The following is an 18,453-nucleotide window of genomic DNA, read 5'->3' as shown; positions in this document are numbered from 1 at the left end:
TAAATGCATGCAACTGCACTGGCATGACCAGAGCATTTCATCTGCTGTGGAAATGCAAAGCCATCTGGAGTGACAAGCTGGAGAGAGTAAAGGTCCTTCAGGCCTCTGCCAAGTTTCTATAAAGTGCAATGAAAACGATGAAACGGAATATGAATCATTTAAAAGCAAAACTATATTAAGAAATGAATAAGCATCCACTCACATTTAAGCTAAGGGGATGAGACTAACATGGTTAATGATTTAGTATGGGTGAGATTAGACTGAGAAGCGGATCTGGTTTTTCTATCTTTTAAGTACAACCTCTGAAGGGCAGAAAAACATAAACTCGGGCTACTTCCTAACTCTGTCCTCAGCTGTTTACTGAGACAGGTTTCTAGTCAAGTCAGTGACATCCAGAAAATAAAGGGTGAGATTTTTCTAAAGCATTTAGAAGTATTAGCACCCAGCAATCTTTGGACTTTCTGTGCAAATCAGGCTGTCATTCATTTGGGACAATTGACTGACATGACTATTTCAGAATAAATCCACGGAGAAATCACATTCCTTTTATTTTGGATAGATGTCTGTTTTATGAGGACACTGAAAGAGTAAAGGTGATGGGCTCTGGAACAGCATGGCCACAATACTGGTGTAACAGGGAAATGGCTTATTTCCTGATGCAAGTTATACAGATGAGGCTTAAATTCCTCAGGCACTTTTGGCCATTTCTTGCAAATGTCCTAAAAACCACCACCAGGACTTTGAGATTAACTTTTATCAGAGTCCTAACTGCTAAGCAGTCATTGCAAACAGGACTACTTGTTACCAAAATGTTCAGCCATAAATTGCTGCACTACATGACATGTAAACCTCATTTGTGGAAGCAAAAGACACAGCTGGGAGACACATAAGAGTTGCTGGTACACAACCTCCCCAAAACCAAGCCTGAGAAAACAGAGGCAGCATTTTGTCCTCGCTCAGATTCAGAGAGCTCAAACTGCCATCCCTGGTGCAGTGGGCAGCAGGGATCTCACATGATTCTGGAAAGGAGAGCTTGGATACATCTAGGTTGCACGGACAAGCATTCGTCTTATCTGCATCCAGATCCAACTCCTACACAGCTGCTCTCTACTGATGCTCTTGGGAAAGATTTTGCAGCAAGAACAAGACTTCTATCACGTGAAAGTTGCAGACCCTCTTTGTCAAATGAAGGCATAACAGAAAGGCTGTATCCAGAAAATAAACTGCAAAGAAAAATTATCACAGCTGCAGGCAGAAGCAAGAAAAGCTTCACACTGTTTCAAGTGAAACCTCCCAGCACATGGAGGAGACTGTGGGCTCTAGCTGGGACTGCTTCCCCAGGCAAAACCATCACAGGGAGGGGGAGGATGAGGAGGGAGGCATAGGCTGTATTAAAAACAAGTAACTTGCAATAATCAGCAGGTCTGCAGCGCTGGAAGGAAAAGTCTCAGTGTGCAGCATACAGCAGCACAGGAAAGATTGACTGCAAGAGCAAAACAAAACTTCAGGGGAGATCCCCCTTATGCAGAATTTAAACAAAATTCAGAAAGCCAGTGTCAGGCAGCATCTGCTCCACAAAACCGAAGCACATGCATATGGTACGGCGCGCACTCTGTAACACCGAGCCACAGAGTAAACAGCCGAGAGATGACGACGGCTAAGGCACGAAGGCGGCTGGGCACAGCTGTGAGCCTCAGGCTGCAGCAGCATGGATCACAGCAAAGACTGCAGCCATGGGGCCGAACAGCCCACACCTGGGCTGCAGGGGGAATGGGGAGTGGGCATGCAGGGCAGCAAACGGAAAGCATAAGATATAGGCAGAAACAAAGCACTCCGTGTCTCTTCTTCATGCCACATACCATAGAGATTCGATTTCTCCTCCTGGTAACCTTAATACAATGGATGTTGCAGAGCAATCACTGACTCCAGAATTTAGCACACTGAATTACTGAATTTGTTCTTGGTGTGCATCTAAAATATGTTCAGTGAAAAGAAACATGGAAGGAGACACGTTCAAAATAAGTATGTCCGATGTATCCCTCATGCTTATAAGCTACGCAGCAGCCTAAGGCTTTGTCGGACACCAGCAGCCCTTCTCTGCTCTCAGTATTTATGCTGGATCAGCCACTATCAGTAAGTTCAAAACAAAAGATTTTGAGTCCTTGAAAACCAGCACCATATATTTACTAGTGGCTATGATGACAATGTTAGTAATTAATTTTCTGGGATTTTTTTTTTTTCCTTTGGCTTGAGATCCATCAATATCTTGGGGGCTGGTTTTCAGCTTTTTAAGCTCATAAGAATATACTTATGTTTGTGCTTCATTGCTAAAATGTTGATTTGGAATTTTTAAAAGTGCTCTTCCCACAGAAATTGAAATAGGCTTTTGACACAAAACACTTAATCCCTTGGGTGTTTTTTATAAAAAGAAATGTAATCAAAATTGATTTTCCAAATATTGGGGAAAAATGGTTTTGTAATTGAAGAAATCTTTTTGATGAAAATATTCTGAGCAGTTCCAAACCTCTCATTTGTTTTCTAGTGTTCTTTCTCACATGGAATAGAAAAGTGTGTAATCAACAACAAAGCATAAACAAATATTCAGAGGACCAGCTCTTTCACAACTGTACTTTTTTAAAGCACATTGCCTTCTCTCATGCTGGACTTCTAACACGGCCTGTAAAACCGTGGCCTTTCCCAACAGAGAACACACCGCGGCTCAGTAGAAAAACTGACTAAGGAGACTTTCCTGCCCAGTGAATTCAGCTCTTGGAGGAAATGGATAAGCAACCTATCAACATCAATCAGAAGAGCTTTCCTGGTGCATATGGGAGTCTCTTAAAGATATTTCAGAATAATTTTGACATAAAACCCTCAAAATGTGCTCCTAGAACAGAAATAGTTCAACAGCTTTTCAAACTGTAGTTTAGTTTGGCCACAACACAGAAGCCATTGCTTTTGTTCTGTGAGATCCCCGGGTCCAACCTCCCCACAAATCACTGTCACTCAGGGTGGCGAGGAAAGCAAACAGCTCTCTCCTTTTCTACCAAACTTCTTTTTTCTTTTTTTTTTTCTTTTTTCTTTTTTTTTTTTAAAGTCATCAGGTCAATTCTCATCTCTTTTGACCAGGCCCATGTTGCAGAGCCATTGAGCTCTGTCTGCAGCTGGAGTCCAGAGCTACAAAGATGAGGATCCTTGGCAGAACCACTAGACACACCATTCCTTGTTTCTTGTGCTTGTAAATGAGAAGGCATGAGGAGTCAGGCATGAAGCACTGCTGAAGGTGAATGCTGTCTGCTGTATTACTGCTCTCTTTCTTTTTTTAGCATTACTAGCAGTAATGGTAAAAATATATCTAGGTAAGATATTTCCAGTTACAAAGCATTTGAGATAATAACATGGCCCTAAAGCTCTTCGTCAAATAAACATTGGTAACCTGCCTTTACGCATGGGAAAAGTGAGCTGCAGGGAGGAGAAGGGATTCACCTCCTTTTACTGAAAAATCCCAAATCCTAATCTGGTTTTGTCTAACCTTCCCTAGGAACAGAGAAGTGAAAGGGAATATTTTAAGGACACTTTATGTAGACACTAAACTACATGATAAGCATAGAGGAAGGAAGACAGCCTTATCTTTTCAAGAAGCCACTTCTTAACAAATTGACTTTTTTTTGCTCATTTTGACCTTTCATCTTGCAATCACAGAAACTATCTCTCAGGAACTGAAGTTACCAGGATCTGGGAGAAAATGTTCTCAATTCAACTCTGTTGTGAGCTTTGCCCCTTTAAAATTCAAGCAAAGGAAAAATTTTATCTAAACTATTTTTTATTCTCTTTTTATGGCTGGTACAGAAACATGCAGTTACACCATGCTTCAAGTTCAGCTTCACTCCTGACTGTCCTGACAAGAAAGCTGCTGCAGCTAGAAGCTGACTAGTCAGGTCCTGAAACTTGGGATGATGGGGAAATACTAAAAATCAGAAATTCGTTTCAGGAGGGACTTCAGACTTTTTTCTTTCTCTTCCTACAGGGAATCTAAGAAATCTACACTGAAAAACACCTTATGTAGGATTGTATCAACTCAGCAAAATTGCATGAGACCACAGAACTTTTTTGCTGATTACTCTGTAAAAGCATCACTTCTCCTGGGTTCCCAAAGGTAATTAGTAAACAGAATAGTGATTTTTAAATATATTTTTCTGCTTGGCCGCTGAACCACACGCACTCTCTCTCTGCTTTAAAGTATGTTCCTGGAGACTTGCAAGAGTACATGTTTAGAGCTCTTCCCCAAGCGGCTGCTGTTCACGCTCAGCGCGCTGGGTAGCCTGATGAAAAATATCCACCTGCTCCACAGCAATTCCTTGAGAACATCTCGTCTTCCTCCTTACCAGTCAACCTTCAGATCTTTAGCTGGTATAAGTAAGCACTGGAATCAATTACAGACATGCACATATTTATAAGAGCTGAAGATCTTGCTCCCGCTTTTTCATACATTCATTGAGATTCTAGGATATCATCTCTTATTGTTTTAAACTCTAGTCCAAATTAGAGCTGATCATCACAGCAAGCTACAACCTGTGATATCACAAGACATCCTCTTCTCTAAAGTCATAGAATCATAGAACGCTTTGGGATGGAAGGGACCTGTAAAGGCCATCTAGTCCATCCCCCCCTGCAATTGGCAGGGACATCTACAACCAGATCAGGTTGCTCAGAGCCCTGTCCACCCTGGCCTTGAATGTTTCCAAGGATGGGGCATCTACCACCTCTCTGGGCAACCCATGGAGTGTTTCACTACCCTCACTGTAAAAAATTTCTTCCTTATATCTAGTCTGAATCTACTCTCTTTTAGTTTAAAACCATTACCCCTTGTCCTATCGCCTGGCCCTGCTAAAAAGTCTGTCCCCAGTCCTGGGTTCCTTTCTGAAAGAACACAGATCCTTTTATATCACTTAAAATAGACTTAGCATTTTTCACAGTGATTAAGCCTTACTCCAGACTAAGCGATGGACATAACTGAAAAAAGTGCTGTGCAGCTAGACAATAAGCAAAGTCAGAATACATGTCTGCTTTTGCAGAGGTTATCAGAACGTAGCACAGGCTTCAACACTGCTGCCCTACCAACAGCCTATGAAATAAATTCAGAACAGTAAAGCCTCAATATTGCATGCATTAACCATGGTTAAACTCCTTCGTTTTTTTCAGAATTTGACCCTTTATGAGAATTAACCTCTCTTCTTTATGATATCTATAGTTTCCTCTGAATCAGCTATTCTAAACCTGGAAAAATTTGAGATGTTTAAAATATTTAAGGGAAAAACAATGCAATTCTGGGCATCTAAATCTCCCCAACACAAACAATACAACACAGCTATACACAAATTAATGAGGTAATAGACGTTAGTCAATGAATGAGAATCAGGAAAAATTTATTTTATGCTGCTGTTAAGTGCTAGTGACCAATTAAAATGTTACCTGTGAAATATAGGTCACATCAGAACAGTATTTGTCAAACAGAGGGCACATTTTAGCACTTGAATGCCTAGCCTCAAGGTCACAGAACACAAAGTATACTTTTAATTAGCAATTAAAGTTACAAAACTACTGTTCCTCATTTAACGGCTGTGTTTCTGTATGCTGAACCAGTGGTACCAGGTTGTACCATCTTGTTTGGTAACAGCCTCTAGATACAACTATGCTTTGGAGACAAGTCATAAGCTATTAAAAAGAGGTAGTCAGGACTTTGTATTATTTCGGAATGGTTTCTCCTGATGGGAGACTGATTGGTCTGTGGTAAGAAAAGAGCTGGCACAGTATGTATTATACATATGAGCCAGCTTGTTTTGGACACAAAACAGGGAATTCAGTTTAACATTTTCTACAGTAAGAATACAAATCCCTAAAGGAAGATTTTGAAAGAGCTGGCTGCTTTCTACTAATCAGTGCATTAACAAAAAGCAGTCACTCATAAAACTTTCGTGATCTGCCTACAGCATCCCATACGCTGCTTTCAACACCCAGGAGATCTCTCAACAGCTTATGTCAGGTATCTCTGCCATGCAGTATATGATGTAAATCATGTAAATCTTGTAAAAGTTAGTTACAGCTATGCCCCATTTCAGAGAAATTGGTATGCATTTAAGAGGAATCTTAAACCTGTAGACATATGTGAATTCTGTGAGATTAAAGTTTTTAGGGGTGCAATCATCTTCCACTTGACATATGTATGGCAATGGAAGTCACCTCTGGGAAGCATTTCTAAGGGAAATTCTTACATTTATCTTCACCTTGGATATATTCCCATAAAACTGAGTGACTGTAATCTGACTACACCATTGAGATTCAGTCCCTCTGCCAGGAACGACTCATGGAGCACTTTCCACTTCTTACTGCATTTTCTCTGCAACAGAGGAGCTTTCCTTGCCCATCTCCAAAATGAAATATTGGAAGAACCAATATTTTGCACTTCCACTTGCATTTCTACTCATTCAGAGTTGTAGCAAGTGGCTTAAGTGCTCAAAATGGGCCCTTTTACCCTCTCTATAAACCCTGTTGACTCACAGCATGCTATATAAGCAGACACTCAAGATAACTGAAAAAGGCAATCAAAAGGAGGGGGGAGGAAAAAAGAGAAGCAGGCAGTGGTTCCCAGCTCCCTGCAAGCTGCTGCTGGCTTTCTACCATTCTAGCCTCAAGGGAGACATGACAAAAGTCTTCAAGGTAGCTACAAAAAGGAAAGGACAAGAAATACCGAGTTTAAATAGGAAAAAGATAGATTTAAGTTAGATGGTAAGAATATCTTTCTAATAGTAAGTTTAATGAAGTCCTGAAATGGATTACTTATAGAAACTGGGAGGTTTTTAAGAACAGGCTGGAAATTCCCTGTCACATACAGTTTAGCTATAGTTGAGCCTGCCCTGGGGCAGAGACATGGGCTACGTGACCTCGCAGTGTTCCCTCCTGCCCTATTATCCACTGAATAAGAAACTTAACTGTAACCTCAAAATATAGCAATTCAGTTGCAAACCACAACTTTAACATCCATTCTTTTGCATAGTTTTTCTTTCAAGAACAGCTATGTTGTATCTACTGTCTTCCCAGTAGACCACTGAAGGCTCCTCAGACAATAGAAAGAATCAAAACCACACCAGTTCATCTTTGAACAAAAAAAGAAAAGGTGAATGTTGGCAAGACCTTCCTTTCTGGTTTCCATTCACATGAAGTCCATGAAGGTTCACTCAACTTTTCAAGTTAAATGACTCTCTCCCTGCTATACCTTGGAGTAACTATGTGCAACCTTTGCTACGACGGTGCTTTTCCTAATATGTGGTACTATCAGAAGTTTGGAAAAACAATTCAATGTCAATGCCAGCTTCTAACTTAGGAAAAATAATGATGCTATTAAACAGCATCCTAGGCTACTTATTTATTTGCAGTATTTCAAGGCTAGAGTGGTAACTGAGTAAGTTTGCTCTTTCTTCCACTCCATACTAAAGCAACAGGTCTGAGTTGTTGCACCGTTTTGTCCAGACACGCTATGGTTTTGTGGTAGTTAAAGAATAATCACTTTCAGAACACCTGAAGTACACCCTCTTGTGTATATATTTGTATAATACGTATACCAATTTGTTAGTCACTGGACTTGAGTTTATTCTCTCAGAAAATCTTGCCATGAACTGTACACAGTCAAGGAAATTCACACTGGAAGACAAATATCTGAATACTTAAAATGAGCAGCTCTCTGGCAATCCCATATTCTTCTGTGGCATTTGAATATGAATCATTTTGGTATTGTATCAAGCCCTTAATGTTCTTTTAATGCTGAGTTTCTCATCTGAATTTCACTGGGACTTATTAAATGCAGGGTTTTTCTTTCCCTATCTCATATTGACATGATTACAGTAACTATGTATAATTATGTGCATAGGGTAAATATGCTAATTGTATAATTGCAACATTCAAGTAAATCCTGGCAAACAGAGAATGTTCTTAGGGCAGGCAGGACACATGCTGATAGGTATAACAGAACTAGAAGCACTCCTCATATTTCCCATCATTAATATTTAGAGATAAAACAGAATATAATTTATCTGTCATCCAGGTGACCCTTCCATTCAAAGGCTGGATGGTGAGCCCTGCTGTCATGAGAATGGAAGTTAATAAAGTACCTGTAATAATTGCAGAATATCTTTGTCATCTGTATGCTGGAAGCAGGACAACTCAAAGGTTAAATTGGGTCTACTTACTAAACTTCTCAAATCTGCAGAAGGCTGCTTGGAAATGTAAAATATTATCAGTAATTATTTGTCTTTGTGGAGAAGACCTATCAGGAAAAATGAAACTGAAATTGTACTCAAGTATTGAGAGGGAAAGATAGGGACACAAACCCCTCCACATTATGGTGCTTTTTTTTTCTGAAGAAAGCAACAGGGGCAAAGACACCTAAGAAAAAGGTGCAGATTTTATTTCTGCCAGTGATTGATGGGTGATGTTGGATTAATTACTTCATGTCCTTTATTTCCTTTTCTCCCTCTGCATTTAGATTGACATCTGTCATCACATATTTGAACATCAGCCAATAGACTGGGATGTTGTACTCACTTGGGTGTCCCAGTGCTGTTGTGAGTTTCACTCACACAACATTAAAAAAAGAAATTGAGATTTGTCTGATAAAGGTAGACATGAACTTCAGAGAAGGCGGAGAGGAAGCGAAGAGAGGAAAAAGGGATTTATGTTTGTCTTTAAAAAATGACAGGATTCAGCTGGGATGAGTTTCCAGTTGATTAAGGAAAAAAAAAGAAAACAAAAAACAACCCCCCTAACTCTTTAGAAAGGAGTGAATGGAAATGATGCTGTCAACAACTGCAGTACTACTGGGAGCTCTCAGAACACTATTGAAAAACCAAAAACATTCAGGTTCCAGCATAGTATTAAAATAATGATGACAACCATGAAAGCATTCATTTATGAGGCAGTGGGAGGCAGGTTGAGATAAAGTGCAACCTACCGTCCTGACCTGCTATTAGGAGTGTGGATTTGTATCCATTCTGACACAAGCCAAGATCATTGGACTTGACCTCAGTGGGATTACTGTCAATGGTCCTTAAGGTAAAAAGTTATGGCATCCACACCTATTTTGTACGCAGAACAGACAACACTAGGCATACTTCACTCTTCTGTGCCTGTGATGAGTAGCAGACTCTGTAGCGTATATGAATTCTTTACACAGATGAGATGTGCAGGTTCAGTCAGATATGCAAAAGTCCTGCAGCTCACTAAGAAGGGCCATAATTTTGCTTGAGGAAAGGTCAAGAACAGGTGCATGAGGTGTAGGGCTTAGTGCAAAGCTCTACCCACATACAGCAGTTGGTAAAGAATATGACATTACCACAAGGAACCTGGTTATTGATGATTTTTCATCTTGAGGCACTCAGCTCTGAATATCTTTGATTGACCACTGAAATAACAGGTCCTAAGGACCTCTATGAATCAGACCTAAGTCGTCCTAAACTGGCTGTATCTAGCTGAAGCCTTTTAGACTATTGGCTCCCACTGCTATGCATTTCCGTATTGCTAGTTTGTAGATACAGATCCCCTAGTTAATATAAGTGCACTATATACCTGCATCACAAAAGATCTGAATCCATTTTTAAATTATCACTTATATTGGGTCACACACAAAAGAATTTTTATGCCCTACCAATTTCCCAGAGACCTGAAGTACTACACATGAGAAATAAGTCATTATAATCCCTGGGATCCAAGCCAAATTCTCTTACTGAAAACACATACTATGTATTCAACCACGGATCCTTCTATGTTACTGGCCTATTTTCCTAACACTTGGCTTACAAAGGCCCCAAAAGAAAGCACAGAGTGAAATTGCCTGATGACCTCTTCTGCTGACAGCCCCTGTTGCTCATCTCAACTGCGTTTGATAGAACACAGCACATTCTTTTAAATATTTTATCCACTCAGTGATCATGCGTGAAAGAAAGGACTAACAAGAAATGACAAGTGAAATAACTACATTTCCGGACCTGACAACACTCTTTATTTTTAATTCTACCAGGGTTGTAGATAGACATTAAGGTACGACTTTGACAAGAGATTAAATAAGTGAGTTTAGGATTTGAATTATATTATACTCACGCTGATCTGAGAGTTCATTTGGAAACAGGAGGAAGTGAAAGAAAACAGGCCAGGAAAGCTGGTGTTTCCTTACCTTGCACCAAATGCTCTTTTTTCTGTGTGAATTTTCTCTTGTAAAAATGCATTCATTTCTTCACAGTGACACTTGAACGAACCATAAAGAAACAGACTATACGATGAGAGGAAAAGGTGTCTAACTAGATTAAACAAGTGAAAGTGAAGTTTCCCAAAAAAATATTTCTAAGAACAGTTTTGTACTCAGTGTCTGAAATACCTAAGTGCAGTAGTTTGTAAACAGTCTGATAGATATTTCTATAGAAAATAATTATAAAATTATTGTGCCATATTGTACCTACATTAATATTATCTTTCACCTGTAATATTTTTCCAATTGTATTATTCCTTTAGTCCCTTATCTTAGGCAGACTTAAATACCTGACTAACAACTAAAATGGGAGGGGGAAAAAGGAGAAACAAAGATTTTCCTCCCCTCCCAGGAAAAAACTGTGAGAGATCTTTCAGGTTCCCATGGCTAAAAAGCAAGTTTATCATCAAACTGGGTCAGTGTTGATAAAATATTTTGAATTTCTGTTTGTGCAAGTCTACTGTCACAACACAAACATCCAGGTGACATTGAGCATCCTCTCACAGATCCCTCACAGGGACCCTGGCCAAAGCTGTGGCTGGTGTTGAGTGACAAACAATTATTACATTTTAAGCTGTGTTTGGGTAGTTTGGAAATCTGATTTCACTGTGCTTGGAAGAAACATATCAAAAAAAAAAAAAAAAAGAAGGAATGAAGATTTCTTACATTGCCAGTGAGTCAGATAGGTCTTAATGCTTTCCTCTCTGCTCCTCCTTAAATGCATTTGAGCTGTGTGCAGAACTGCAGAGGTGCAAATAACGGCAGGTAAAGCATCGCTTCCAAGTGCCTGTATTCTCTCTCCTTGCAACCAACACTTTTAAAAAGTCACAGAGATCCTTGTGCTTTGCAGATGGCCCAAATCCGAGATTCTTATAATAGAGCGTGTTCCTTGAAATCAGTTGTCTGTCAGAGGCCTCAGCAGTGCTCACCAAGAATGTCAGTCTGACACAGAATTATACCCTGTGGGAAGCAACCCTGGTATAAACAGCACCCTGACACACACCAGCCATAGCCTGCTGACTTACATCATTTTAAACAAAAAACAGAAAAAAAAAAAAAAAGAAAAGAAAAAGGAACAAACCAAAAAGAAAGATTTCTGGACTATGAAGTCAACCCATTAATGTAACAAGGCCAAAGTATGAGAAGCTCCAGGAAGATAGTGAGTGCCTGCTCCAGGTGCATTTGCACTGCACTTGCAGGGATATGTCCTGTGCCTTGGCTCTGATTCCAGCAATCCAGCCCCTTCTCCCCCATCACTGCCCACTACAAAGAGATGAGATTATGATCATAAATTGATGTTATAAAAAGCAAGTGTGATATGATCAGAAATTAAGACAACGCTTCCTCGGTGGTCATGCTGAGAACAAACTCCTGCTACCTTCAGTGAAGCCTGAAAGCTACCTAATGACCTGACAAAGCAAATCATTAGCAACATTTCACCTAGGTCTTAAAATATTTTCATTGCAAATAACTCTCCCATTAGATGAATGCCCGTTGCAGAAAGTAATTACCCTTTCTTTGAACTTGCATTTCAGAAATTTGAAACAACTAAAAAAAAATGACAGAGAAGAACAAGCACATACTTTTTATTACTTCCCCCCCCCGCCTTCCCTCTCCTGGTACCACATCAGTAATGGAGTGAGGGGCAGGTAAACAGCCTGAATTTTCAGCATTAGAGTTCAAGGAGACTGCAAAAGATGTCATGACCAAGAGGTAGCTCTCACCAGCCATTTCTTTAAAACTGCTTCTCTGACATATATGAATTGACAGGACAGTATAAGTGAGCTGCCAGGGCAGCTGGGTCCTAGTTTGAAGCTCAAAGCTCTGAGGGCACATGCAAAGAGACAGAGCATAGAACTGCTGGCTCTCTGTAAATGCACTCCCCATGCAAAAGAGTGGACAGCAAAGACAGATTCTTACAATTCATTTAAAATATGCACCCTAACTGAAGGCTGAATTTTCTAAAAGGTTTACTTGCTATGTGTCCCAGCTAAGCTGAGTGTGAAAGCTGGCAGGAGACAAAGCCACAGGATCTGGGCTGACATTTACAAGTTCTTAGGCTCTCAGAAACAAACATCCACTTGTAACTGTGCATCAGCGAACTATTCATTTATTTTTTTCTGTATGTGCATCTGCTGAGACATATAGGCTAAAATTTGGGTGAGCACTGTTTCTGTGTGTGTATACATATATGTGTGTATATATATGTATAAGCACATACAGACATTTAAAAGGGAAAGGAAGAAAATGGAACTGTCAATTAATAACAATATCTTAATTCTTTGTTTTAAATTCATTTTGTGATCATTCACCCTGGGTTTGATTCACAATAAGAAGTCCATCTGTCTGAAGAAGATACATCCAGATGCTAATATCAGGACAATGATACAAGACCCTGCTATTAAAGACTGTTCTCTACACTAAGAAGTCAATATATCTCTTCTGTGAAAGAAAGAAAGTGTGTTTGTGTCTCTGTATAGGATTTTTCTGGGCTTGTGAGAAAGCTATTACAAAGGATGAATCAAAAACAAAGCAACATTTATCAGTGCTTTCTTTAAGGGAAGAGAAGAGAGAATAAAATTGGCCCTATCATAAAATATTTACATGGGTTTTTTTGTAAATCACAGGAGGGAGAAAATAATAGGACAGAAAAGGAAGATGATGTTCAAACCAAGACTTTGAAAGTGATTTTCTTCAGTAAAGTCAGAAAGGGGGGGAAAAAAAAGACTGAGACCCCATGCATCACTTGAGTATGTTTTGTTCCATGCGTGTTAATGAGTACTCAGCTGCACAGCCAGCCCTACAACCTTCCCATCAGAAACTGTAGCTGACGTCAGACATCCCCAGAGGTACAGCACAGCGCTTTCCAACCCAGCTTCCCATAGTCCTAAACATCCCCTGGACCCCATGGTTACACAGCCCTCAGCAGGTACTTTAGCCCTTGGCTGATTCCTCACCGGATCGTTACCCGAGGCGTGCAGAGGAACACAAGGGGTAAGCACGGCCGTGGGGTTTCTCCTGTGAGAAACTCGGTGCCTCCAGCACATGCAGCGCTAAATCAATAGCTTAGTGTAGCAGCTCACCTCCTCCTCCTCATGCCACTTAAACCAGCATGTCTCGTGTCATCCTCACACATCCATCCATGTATCGTCAAGACGTGTCACAGCACATCACATTCCCTCCCCCGTCATGTGAGCTGCACGGCCTCTCATGTGCTGGGGACAAGTGGCTTCAGCTCAACCGCCAAGGCAGACGAGGCACGTCAGGGCAACGCTGGGCTGGCAGCCTCTGCGACCCAGGCCTGGAAACACCAGCTCATGGTCCCTGGGATGATCCCAACCTGCATCTTGGGGCACAGCTGGAGGAAAGCCTATTCGCACCACCTCTGTCTTACAAATCTAACATTTATATTGCTACATAAACAGTTTTGGTGTTTTTTTTAGTTGGGTTGAATTGATTTCCATGTGTTTAAAGCTAAGCACAGGTATCAGTGGGTGCAGGATCATGGCATTAATTCAGAATTAAACCACTTTGGATTTTAAGCAGCTTCAGCTTTCGCTATGTATTTCTACCATCTCTACTAATTGCACCCAGTGGAATTTTCTGAAAGTACAGCTTTATTTTGGAGGGGAGAAAAATATATTACATAGACTTTAGAGGTTTGAATTTTAAAAAAACCCACACAGTTTTACTTAGAAAACTCTATAAGTTTTTTGACTCAGCCACTTCCAACAGTTTTTTGTTACTCTAACTCTAAATCTTGCTCAGAGCTGCTATTTTCAGAAAAAAGCTGCCATGTATCTGATGTAATTCAGATATTGCACTGCAAAAAGTGTCTTTAAAGTGCAGATTTGGGCAAAGAACATCCTGCAGAGATTTGATGAGAAGCTTTTATACTTAAGTGATAGCCTTTGTATTGTATACAAGGAGGAGGAAATAGCTATTCAGACAGAAAAACAGTGATCTATTATTCCAGAGAAAGAAAACTCTGAATATGACAAAGATGATCAGCAGCACAAAAAGCACAGTGGATCACTGACATCTCTCGTCTGCCAGGTAACACATACTGAATGCTACCAGCTCATGACTGATTACAGTTTGCACTCTATGATGGATATTTACTTCTTCTCATCCCTTAAGTCTGCTCTCCAACACTGTCCTAAGATGACAGGACTTTGTAGGGGACAAGTGGAAATGAAAATAAAGGCCACTGTAAGGACTAGAGTACTTTTTGTAGAGACTGGGTATTTTCCAAGACTTGTACTTAATTAGAGTTGGAGTGTGTCTCTGAAAAGGTGCACATGTTCTCTCCTCTCTTTTCTCTGTCACATCACATTTCTGCTCAACATAATGCAGCAAACCTTGGGAGTGATTTGTGGAATATATTAACATAGTTTAACGCAGCATGCATAAGATTTACATGCTAGTGCTGTAAGGAAAGGCGATAGGTCAGAATAAAATGGATGATTAAAAAAAGTTGATTAATTTCTGTAGCACTATTTTAAAAAGATGTATTGGAACAGAAAAATTGACTTACTCCTGCCGAGTATCTTAATTACGGAAAATGAAAGTAACAATGCTGAAGCTGTGATCCTCCCTGCACGACCATGCATTACTTGCACAAAGTTAGTGGAACAATCAGCGAGTTTTGTAATGTGGGGCTACTTTTCAGCTCTCATCCTACGCACCCTTGCTGGATCTTCCAGCTCAGCTGTCTCATCTCGTAGCTCTCATCTTCCTTTGTTCGAGTCACCTGAAATAAGAGCTCGGCATGTACTGAGGTGTTTTTCTCTCAAAGGATGGAATTACATGTAAGAATAAATCTTTTTTTCTTGGATTGGCACCCAAGGAGAGGCACAGTGGCTTTCACTTGAGCATGTCAAGGCTGAATCATATCCAAATATCTGTACAGGATGAGGCACTCTAGGAGACTCTCAGTCCCAGTGAGGCTGATTTTGTTCAGCCATCGCTTCCAGTGGGGCCAAAATTACCATCCAGCATTGGCGGCTGCCTGGGGAGGGACAGCACTGCCACAGCCCCCAGACTTGGCTGAGATCTCATGGCTTTGCTGCAATAAGAAACAACAGTAACCCATAAAGGTAAACATCAATTTGGCCTGAATCTCAGTCTCTCTCGGCTGCGTGCACATAATTCTGAATAAATCACCAGTCAGTCACCCCCTAAGCATCCATCATGGCATTGCTGCTGTTTTCCCAGTGGGTTGCTTCTTTCTGGTGGAACTAATTGACCTCTGACCTGTTTATTGCTTTACTGCCACCAATTTAGCACCAGTTTATTCATCAACATCTGGTGGTCGGAAAATTGTATTTTACATTATTAGCTCTCAAATGGGTAGCTAATGCTGCTTAATGGGGCAGTTATATGCTATTATAGATTCATTTTTTCTCATTTTGCTAATGAATGGAGAATCTTCATCAAATAAATATTTGCCAGTTGGCTTAATATCAAAGTCGCTAATTAAAAACAGAAAAATGCTCAATATATGGAGAGCTGAATGGTGGTGGCACATGAGTTTTAAAGAAGTATCATTTCTGCCACACTGTACTTGCACAGAGGCCAAATTGGCAATCAAGTGATCAGTGTGAGGAAGGTTGAGCTGTATTTACATATTGTCTCAGTAAAATGCTACTGATTTATTTCTCTGGTGCCAGAGACACAATATGGGCATAGCTTAAATTGGCTTATTTTCCTGGCTTTTACAAAAGAAATGGAAAAAAGAAAAATATGGAAATAAACAATCTTGGACTCAGTATTAAAAAAAAAGTGATTTCCATCCACTGAGTAGCACAATTGCATTTTACAATGGGAATGTGCATAAATAGTGTGACCTGGCATGCAGAATTCATGAAACATCTCTGCATAAACATGTGAATTTGGAGTAAACACATTTCAAGCTGACAAAGTGCAGCACTGAACAGAGAGCAGGCTACACTTCAGCATATATGCCCCAGGGCTCAGCACCTGGCTCAGATTTGAGACAATTCAAGGCTGTTAAATAAGCTCCCCCATCCTAAGTGCCAAATAGTTTATATAGTTTGAAAGTTATTTTTTTACTACATACAAACACATGTACGCATCTATTACTGTTTGATTATTTTCAGTTATACACTAATACCTAGTGGTGTCAGCTGGTAGTATTCAATGCACAGAAACATTTCAGTTTTTCTTATACCAAAAGTCTTTTCTTCTCAGTTCAAGATTCTACAAAAGATCTTAGGGAAGCATCTTTATAAACAAAACTACTGACTTCAAGAATGCAGATGTACGAGTACATTTTGTTTGCAGGACTGGAACTCACTGCCAGTCCTATATTCTGTGTCCTATATTCTTATTCAAATGACTGAATGTTACTATTGAATCAAATATGACCACTCACAAGTCTAAATTCACACAGGAATTCAAGTGGTTTTTTGCCAGAGTGCAAAGATGAAAGCGAGTGAAATCTAACCTGCATTACATGCATAGTCGTTCTATGAAAAGGTGCACAGAGAATACTTAGAACGTTATTGACTCCTCCACGTGATGTCTAACAAGAAGCTGTGGTTTAGATTTAAGAAGCTTTCATCATTTAGCATAGTTCGCCCATGCCACGTTTTCAGCACAATCCACATGCATCTTGAGGCAAACCAGTAAAGGCATAACAAACAAAAAAAATTTACTATAATGGTGCTATTAAAATGTGAAGAACTCTTTATTTTTCCCAAACTGTCCTGGTTTTGGCTGGGATAGAGTTAATTTTCTTCCTAGTAGCGGGTATAGTGCTATGGTTTGGATTTAGTATGAGAATAATGTTGATAACACACTGATGTTTTAGTTGCTGCTAAGTAGTGTTCATATTGGTCGAGGACTTTTCAGCTTCCCCTGCTCTGCCAGTTGCACAAGAAGCTGGGAGGGGGCACGGCCAGGACAGCTGACCCAGAGTACCCAAAGGGCTATTCCATACCATAAGACATCATGCTCAGTATATAAACTGGGGGAGTTGGCCAGGGGGCAGTCAATCGCTGCTCGGGGACAGGCTGGGCCTCAGTCGGCAGGTGGTGAGCAGTTGCATCACTTATTTTTCCTGGGTTTTGTTCCTCTCTTTTATTGTTTTCCTTTTCATTGCAATTTGTTATTATTATTATTTTATCTTATTTCAGTTATTAAACTGTTCTTATCTCAATCCACGAGTTTTCTTACTTTTGCCCTTCCGATTCTCTCCCCCATCCCACCGTGGGGGGGGTGGGGGAGGAGGGTGAGCGAGCAGCTGTGTGGTGCTTAGCTGCCAACTGGGGTTAAACCACGACGCAGACCAAATAATTCCTGTCATTTCAAAGAGAACATACTCTAATCTAAAGCTACTGAAGCACACAGAAGCTGTACCTTCTCTAACATATCTATTGGCTTCATGGACCATTAAATAGCGCAAATGGCACTATGAATTATTTCTGAAAACGTCAATACATTTCTAATACCATAGGCACAATTCTCCTAATCTTTGGGTGCACACTCCCTGAGCCTAGGTCCTGTCTCAGCTCCTGGACGCCCTCTTTTTCCATCTCACTTGGTGAGATACAAGTAGCTGGCAGCAGACACAGCCAGCAACTGTGCAGCACAATAAACTTCAGCCCACACAGACCCCTAGATGCTACTGCAATTTTACTGCTACAGTTTCAAAAAACTATCAAGGATGCTGAAAGCATGGGATGAGCACTCTTCTAGCAGTAGAAAAGCATATCATAAAAAGTAAACACCAAAGCCCAGGAAGTCATTACAGAAGTGTTTCTTTTTATTTATTTGTAGAGCTCTAATGCACTCTTGAGTGACGAAAATAGGCCAAAGAAAATAGAGAAAGAGGACGAAAAAAAGCTGCGTCAGGCAGATTTATATGGGTTCATTCTGCCAGTCTTGTCTGTAGATCCATTGGCACACATGATAAAAGTGTGGAAGAACTAGTGCTTCACTAATACAGATTATTTGAACCTAACATAGAAGAGTCATGAACTCATCATTTCTAAGAAGTCAGAATAAAACTATAAGATATATGCCAGGTTTAATATTTGTAGACTGATGCTCAAGCATACCAATATTTGTCATGGCCTATGACTAACACCTCTAGTTCCAAAATCCTTTATTCATTAACACATCCATCCATTGAG

General features: G+C 40.2%; 1 long non-coding RNA gene across 2 annotated transcripts in view; it reads left to right on the top strand.

The window, feature by feature from the left end:
• Window positions 1–18,453, top strand: part of LOC148052029 (uncharacterized) — a 72,517-nt gene that overhangs the window by 39,114 nt on the left and 14,950 nt on the right. The window contains exons 1-2 of one of the 2 annotated variants that reach the window (XR_015699209.1): window positions 3,136–3,283; window positions 4,028–4,156. The exons of the other annotated variant lie outside the window; for it this stretch is intronic. This is a non-coding gene — a long non-coding RNA (uncharacterized LOC148052029). Of the gene's footprint in view, window positions 1–3,135; window positions 3,284–4,027; window positions 4,157–18,453 lie in introns of those variants that run through there. 2 annotated transcript variants of the gene reach the window in all.

This window comes from Nipponia nippon, unplaced genomic scaffold (assembly GCF_047370975.1).
Source record: "Nipponia nippon isolate SJK-2023a ecotype South Korea unplaced genomic scaffold, ASM4737097v1 scaffold_5, whole genome shotgun sequence".
NCBI classification, from domain to species: Eukaryota; Metazoa; Chordata; class Aves; order Pelecaniformes; family Threskiornithidae; genus Nipponia; species Nipponia nippon.
This window is presented reverse-complemented; position numbering and strand designations above follow the sequence as displayed.